The following is a 7,704-nucleotide window of genomic DNA, read 5'->3' on the forward strand; positions in this document are numbered from 1 at the left end:
GTCTTTACTGTGTCTTTTTAATTGTGAGCACTTTGGAGACAGGGTTTATTGATTTATTGTCAGGGTTATTGATTTATTTTGCTATGTAAAGCACATGAGGATGATGATGATTTTATATACAGTACGGCTTTTAGACAGAAATCTCACAAAGCAATTTGCAGAGAATACCCTATGAACTACTTTTTATTGAAAAGCAGTATTATTATTCGCGAGGATTCCGTTCCTGGAACCCTCACAATTACTGAATTTCGCATGAAACAAAGTCACAAAATTTGGGGTCCACCAAGCTCCAAACACGACCAGGGCCTTCCTCCATTGGCATCCAGAACTGTTGTGAGGCCTGTTGAGACCACGCACAGCCTCCATGGCCCTCAAAATGGCCTTTGGAGGTCCTAGAAGCAATATGACTGATTTTATTTCAGAGGATGTTTTGTGGGAGAAGAGGCTCCGTTAACACAGAAATGGGTTTTCTCTTGGCACAGACTTGCCATTCCATCCAGATGTGTTGTACTCAGTTTTGATTTGCACGTGAAGCTTGTGTATCCCTGGGCATTTTATATATTTATGTAGAATTCTGTCGCCTTCCCTGAACTGTAAACCGCTTCTTGTTAAAAATATTTATATACCTCTTTTCAACAAAAAAATCACAAAGCTAAATAAATGGCTTCCTGTCACAAAAGGAGAGACGTCGTTAGACTCCAGAAGAGACTCCAGCCACTAGAAACAGTCACTAGAAAAGGCACTATGCTGGGGTAAATAGGGACAATTGCTCCACCACCACCACTGCTGAAAATAAGAGGCACACCATTTTAGTAAATACCTCTGCTCAGCTAGCAGGGCCATCGGGCAGCCCAATCCTATGCTTGGTGAGCACTGGCACTGTGGCCACAGCACTGGCTGTTGTATAAAGGCCGTAAAATGCATTTCAACACCTTGGGAGTAATAGGAAGGCCTGCGCTGTCCTGTAGGTGTCGTTTCCTGCCTGACAGACACTGGGGCAGGTAAATGGAGGAGCAGGGGGAAGGTGGAACGGCTGCAGGGAGGGCGTGTTTTGGAGCAGGAGGGGGGCAGGGACAGTGGAGGTTTCTGCCATATTCTAACCCCCATCCTGGCTCTGAAACCCATACACTGGGCTTCTGGGTTCTGCACCAAGATTTAGCTTGCACAGACCCAGGTAGCCCTATTGAGGCGGCTGTTTCCCAGTGGCATAACTAGGGCTTGCATCACCTGGTGCGGGATGCCAGTGCATCACCCTATGATGGACCTCCTCCCATACAATGCCCTGGGTGGTGGGTATGGTGATGTTCCATAGCCCTGCCCCCACTGTTTTTTTGGCTATCACAATTCTATCAAAATTGTGATATTTCAATTTGTTTCACTGCATTCTGCATGAAACTACACATTTGATATACAACATTATGGTATTATTTGAAAATACCAAGATTTTTAAAAATTTGGCCAGTAGTGGTGTCACCTGGTGTGGCCCACCCCCCCCCCGAGCAACGCCACTGCTCTTGCCTGCTCAGTTCCAGAACTGGATACAGCATGGGCCTAGCGGCCCTGTGTGCCAGTTGTTATGTATGCAAGTTATGCAGGATTGAAATCCTGCATAACTGATTGGCCCAGACTTCTGGTTGGCCAATCAGGTGGTGGATCGAAATCCTACCATTTGATTGGCCCTCTAGTTAATGTTTCAACTGCACCAATCATGGGGAGTCTGGGCGGAGCTAAAGGATATAAAAGCCAGGGGTGTTTGCCTTGTGTCAGATTCATTGCCAGGTCCTGTTCTGAAAATGGAATAAACGTATTGAGCTGTTATCTCTATGCCTTCCTTTATTTGCATGGACCCACTATATAACACCAGCATTGGATAAGATTGGGCTATTAAAAAGGCAAAGAAATGTATTTTCTTTGCCTTTCACATTTCACATTTGAAAATGTGTTTGGGAGCTTTTGAATCAGAAAGCAAATCCCCGTAAAATAGTGTATGTAGGACTAAGCTGTTGGTTTACAAGATCGTTCGAGTCATTGGAGATTGTAAATATTTGTTGTTTAATTTTGATCTTAATTTTTGAGTAATTGTATGACTTTATGTTTAATCTTCCACTGGTGCTATTTTAAGGTTTCTTGAGTTACTGCCTTAAGCTTCTTTAATAGTTCTTTGTTCCTGCTTTGTAGACTAAATACCCATTTCCTGACTGTGTTTTGAAGTTCCTGCCAACTTAAGAGTTTTCACTTACTTGTTGTTCCTCAGTAGGAAGACACTCCTGTATAATGATTAAAATATATATTAAAGTGGTAATATTTAAGAAATTGTGGCAAATGGTTGGCATAAATTAGACGAGATTTCATGTGAGCTGATCCAAACTGTCATACATGTCTCATTTTTATAAGAGGTAGCCTATTCCAAGAACCTTTTTTTTTGAGTGGCAATTGTAGCATAAGCAAGTTAGTCATAGGCCCAAATCCTAACCAACTTTCCAGCATTGACATAGCTGTACAAATCAGGCATGTGCTGCATTCTGGTGGTAGTTGAGTGGCATTCACGAAGGCCTCCTCAAGGTAAGGGAATGTTTATTCCCTTACCTTTTTTGCTGTATTACCCTTAACTAAGTGCTGGAAAGTTGGTTAGGATAGCGCCCATAGTGGTGTTTCAGTTTCCCTTATTGAAGGATGTGCGTTTACAAAAGATTATTTTGCATAGCACTAAACAATCCAAAGTATACAAAGTTAGTAATAATCCACATACTGTACTGAGGTGCTGTTGATGCATACAGAATCTGATGGAAAGTTGGCATGTTTGACTTCTTTAGATTTTGTTGTACTGATTTAGGTAGACAGTCAACAGATCCTACCTCTTGAGCTTATGTCACTTGGATATTTATAGTTTTCACATGGCCCTCCATGCTAGTCAAACACATAGCACTACTTGGCAGTTTCAAAGTTAGTCAAGAAAATGTGAATTGGGAAACATGGGCCATTGCTGTGTACAAAAGCGTCTATCATAAAAAAGTTCCAAGAGCTCAGCCAAAGTAATTCAGACCGCACTGAACTGCATCTAGAGATCAGGTGTGCTGCAGAAAGGTGTTTGGAGCATAATTTATCCATAAGGTTTGAGTCATATGCTGGTGGGACAATAAAACCATCTTTTCAAATAATGCCCTTGAAGTTGCTTTCCATTGCAGTTTTCTAGTTGTGTTTGAGCTTTTTGTAGTCTACTTTCTTGCACTTTCATTACGTGACCTTCAGAAACTTGGACCAGTAGTCCTTCTTTGCTATTATGATTAATAATAAAAATAATGAAGAAGGGCAGTGTATAAAAATTCTTCTTCAACACAGTTCACAAAGTTGTTTACTTAGAAATAAATCAATAAATGGTTTTCAATAATGAAAGAAATCATAAAATTTATCAATAATGAAAAAAAATCAATAAATTTATTATGCTTAGAAAGAAATTTCAAAAATTGTTCCAATTTTATAGCTAGTTTTACTGCTGTAAAACTAGTCACATTGGACATATGCCTCTCTATCATCAGAGTCTGAATAGAAATTTAAGATTTGACTCTTCTGATTGCTTGGACACTTCCAAGAAACAATTTGCTGGGTCCTGGTACTGGGTCACTGGTTCCCAGCCTGATGAGCTATTCTTTTTCCATTCATACTGACCATTTCCACATTCTGTGTAATATAATTATTTGCCTGACTGACATCAGCATGAATCAATTTTACTGGTTTGCTTGGTGTGTCAGAGTTTCTAAAATCTCATAGCACTGGTCATTTTTCATCTGTGTTTTACAGCCCTTCTGCTTAATGCCACAAGCCAGTGTTCAGCGATGATTAATTGCATAATACATTCTTGCCAATAAATAATATAGCTCCTACTGAGTGTTTTGCCAGAATCTTTTAAATAATATTTTGTCATGTGTCCCCCAAAATACTGTAAAGCAATATTTAAAGCTAAGCCTTCCCTTGCAGATATGATTTATTTCATAATAAAGAATATAACATTTTAATAACCTTATATTTATTAAAACACAAATATATAATATGATATCCTGACAAATATGTCTACTTTCTAAATGACCAGGGAGAGTTTCTTGAATTTTTTTTAGCTTAATAGTAGTTCCCTTTGGTTGGTGAAACAGAATATAATGGTGATCTTTCTTCAAAAAGTAGCTACTCCAGAAGCATTGGAGGAAGCATATTATATTTAAGGGAATTAGATGTCAGTGAAGTTCTACAAGCTTGAATTTGGAGAAGAACCTGGGACATTTGAAAAACTGAGTTAAAATTAGAAATTGGCTTTTTTCTCATTAATCAACTTTACAAAAGAAAACCAACAGCACAAGTACTAATCTCTCATCTCATGTCTTTTATGTGCATATTTATTTTCTCAAGATTGAGGGTTGGGGTTTCTAATTTTGTGTGAGTGCTGTACACACTCTAATAACTTTGGTGTGCAGAGAGAGAGAGAAATTATGAAGTGGGGTTGTATAACATCAGGAACAACCCTTCTCCATAATTTCCCTTATTGTTGTTCCCCCACCTCATCCCAGAAAATAGCAGAAGTCACTATGAAGTCACTAGATGCTTCAAGCAAGCCATTTTTTTTTTCAGGCTCAGCTTCCTTCTGGAATTTGGGGGTAATAATATTTACCTTACAGCAGTGGTTCTCAAACTCGTGGGTCGCGACCCACCAGTTCATGTAACACTTCCCCCACCCCTTAAAGGGGGAAGGGGAGGGAGGCTAAGGGGGGCAAGTGGGGGTGCTTTGCACTTACTTTCAGAAGGCAGGGATGCAGCAGGCTACAGGAGGTGTGGGGAGCCCTGCGCAGCGCTCCCCAAGTCTTGGAACTTTCACTAAAAGCAGGCGCAAAGCACTTCTGTTTTGCAGGAGGTGCTTTGCACCTGCTTTTAGCGAACGTTCCAAGCCTTGGGGAGCGCTGCGCAAGGCTCCCCACACCTCCTGTAGCCTGCTGCATCCCTACCTTTGAAAGTAAGGACTTCCCCCCTTATTCCCTCACCCGCAAGAACTTACTGAGGGAGTAAAGCTCCCTCAAAGTTTGAGTACCATTGCCTTACAGAGTTGTAAGGATTGCAAGGCATATGAAGTACTATGGTCATTCAATGTAAGTAAGTGTAGTCATGCACATTGGAGCAAAAAATCAAAACTTCACATATAGGCTAATGGGTTCTGAGCTGTCTGTGACTGATCAGGAGAGAGATCTTGGTGTGGTGGTGGACAGTTCAATGAAAGTGTCAACCCAATGTGCAGTGGCAGTAAAGAAGGCCAGTTCTATGCTTGGGATCATTAGAAAAGGTATTGAGAACAAAACGGCTAATATTATAATGCCGTTGCATAAATCAATGGTAAGGCCACACCTGGATTATTGTGTCCAGTTCTGATCACCACATCTCAAAAAGGACATAGTGGAAATGGAAAAGGTGCAAAAGAGAGCGACCAAAATGATTACTGGGCTGGGGCACCTTCCTTATGAGGAAAGGCTACAGCATTTGGGCCTCTTCAGCCTAGAAAAGAGGCGCCTGAGGGGGGACATAGTTGAAACATACAAAATTATGCAGGGGGTGGACAGAGTGGATAGGGAGATGCTCTTTAGACTCTCACATGACACCAGAACCAGGGGACATCCACTAAAATTGAGTGTTGGGAGAGTTAGAACAGACAAAAGAAAATATTTCTTTACTCAGCGTGTGGTTGGTCTGTGGAACTCCTTGCCACAGGATGTGGTGATGGCATCTGGCCTAGATGCCTTTAAAAGGGGATTGGACAAGTTTCTGGAGGAAAAATCCATTATGGGTTACAAGCCATGATGTGTATGTGCAACCTCCTGATTTTTGAAAATGGCTGCGTCAGAATGCCAGATGCAAGGGAGGGCACCAGGATGCATGTTTCTTGTTGTCTTGTGTCCTCCCTGAGACATTTGGTGGGACACTGTGAGATACAGGAAGCTGGACTAAATGGGCCTATGGCCTGATCCAGTGGGGCTGTTCTTATGTTCTTAAGTATGAATATGAAGTACTATGGACACTCAAAAGATAATAATTATATCACACTATTTGAAAGCACTCTAGCCTTTCACAGCCTCTTACAAATTTTGTTATATTCATTTTGGCATGGTGAGAATTGCACAGTTAATAAAGCACTTCCGTTGAGAAACTGGTATGTTTATCAAAGCTATCAAATAAATATCCTCTGTGATTTTCAACTTTTTGCTCTAAATGGCCAGGTCAGAGGCTGATTTCACTGGGCTATATAAATGCAGGCTTCCCCCTGTATCCGCTGGCCCCATATCCATGATTTCACTTATCTGTGATTCTCAACCCTCCCCCCCTTCCCCCCCCTTGTCACGCTCAAGACTTGCCTCTCTTCATTTGCAAAAGCTTTGCAAAAGAAGCTCTTTTTCCCTTTTTGTTTTGGAACACTTTGGAAAAGGAAGCAAATAGTGAGAACATAGACTTGTAGCTGCCAAAGAAACACTAGAGAAGGTGACATTGAGAATGGTAACAGGAAGCAGAGTCTAAAGTTCTCACTGTCTGTCTGCTCCCTCCACTGTTAGCTTTCTGTTAGTGTTCCCATTGCCACCTCTAGTATTCTTCTAGCAGCTATGCAGATGAAAGAGGTAACTCATGAGCATGATGGGGAATTGAGTAGTTTGCTACTATTTGCAGTTTCAGGTCTCTGTGGTAGCAGCTAAAACATATCTCCCACAGATACTGGAAGACACCTGTACTTTTATTTTGAAAATAAACTGCACATGATGATTTTTAAAGCTCTTATAAAAAAAAAATTACAGGTGTTTACAATGAATAGTAAAATAAAATTGTTTTGCTTAGAAGTATAGTATAGTTCTGGACTCAGCATGTTGAAAGAGGGCCTTCGTAAACTGCCTTAAATATCTAATTTGAATGAAAAAATGTGGGTATACTTTAATGTCAACATAAATACCATGTATTTGATATCTGAAGGACTGTTTTCTCTCACTTGAATCTTTCCCCCCAGGAAGAACTTTTAGGAGACTCTCTTGCTTATTCTACCACGTTCTGAGACTGGCAAGTGGAGACTCTCTCTGAAACTCAAGAGGAGCTCAGTGGCCCCCACAATATGGAATTCCATTCATTCATTCATTCATTGCATGAATGAATGAATATGGAATTCCCTCCCCCCAGGTGCAGTTTCCATGTTCTGTCCATGTGTTTCTTCTCCAATTGAAGGCTTGCTTATTTCTGCAGGACTTCATTAATTTGTTATAAATAGTTACTTGTGTAAGTGTTTGGCTAGCCTGCTGTTTTCATCTGTTTTCAGTGGTGGCTGTTAATGTTGCTTTTATTGTTTTTATATCTGGGTTGTAAACCGCTTGGATAGTTTTGAGAAAGGCAGGGCATACATCTCTAACAAACAAACAAACAAACAAACAAACAAACAAACAAATAAAATGCAAGTTAGGATCAACCTTCTGTCAGCAATGGAAAAGAAGCATGCTTTAGAATTGATGTTTTTTACAGTGTACATCCCGCATGGAGTTTTAAAGAGGCACCTACATGTTGTGTGAAAGCAATAAAAAAGTATAGTATTGCTGTGCATAGTCTGTGCTGTAAACATAGAGATTAACACTTTTTTAAATCAAAGCTTCTGCCTTCTCTGTGCTTTAAATCAATGCTGAAAGTAGAAATGACAGTAGTTGA

The sequence above is a fragment of the Tiliqua scincoides genome, chromosome 2 (genome assembly GCF_035046505.1).
Source record: "Tiliqua scincoides isolate rTilSci1 chromosome 2, rTilSci1.hap2, whole genome shotgun sequence".
In the NCBI taxonomy this organism is placed as follows: domain Eukaryota; kingdom Metazoa; phylum Chordata; class Lepidosauria; order Squamata; family Scincidae; genus Tiliqua; species Tiliqua scincoides.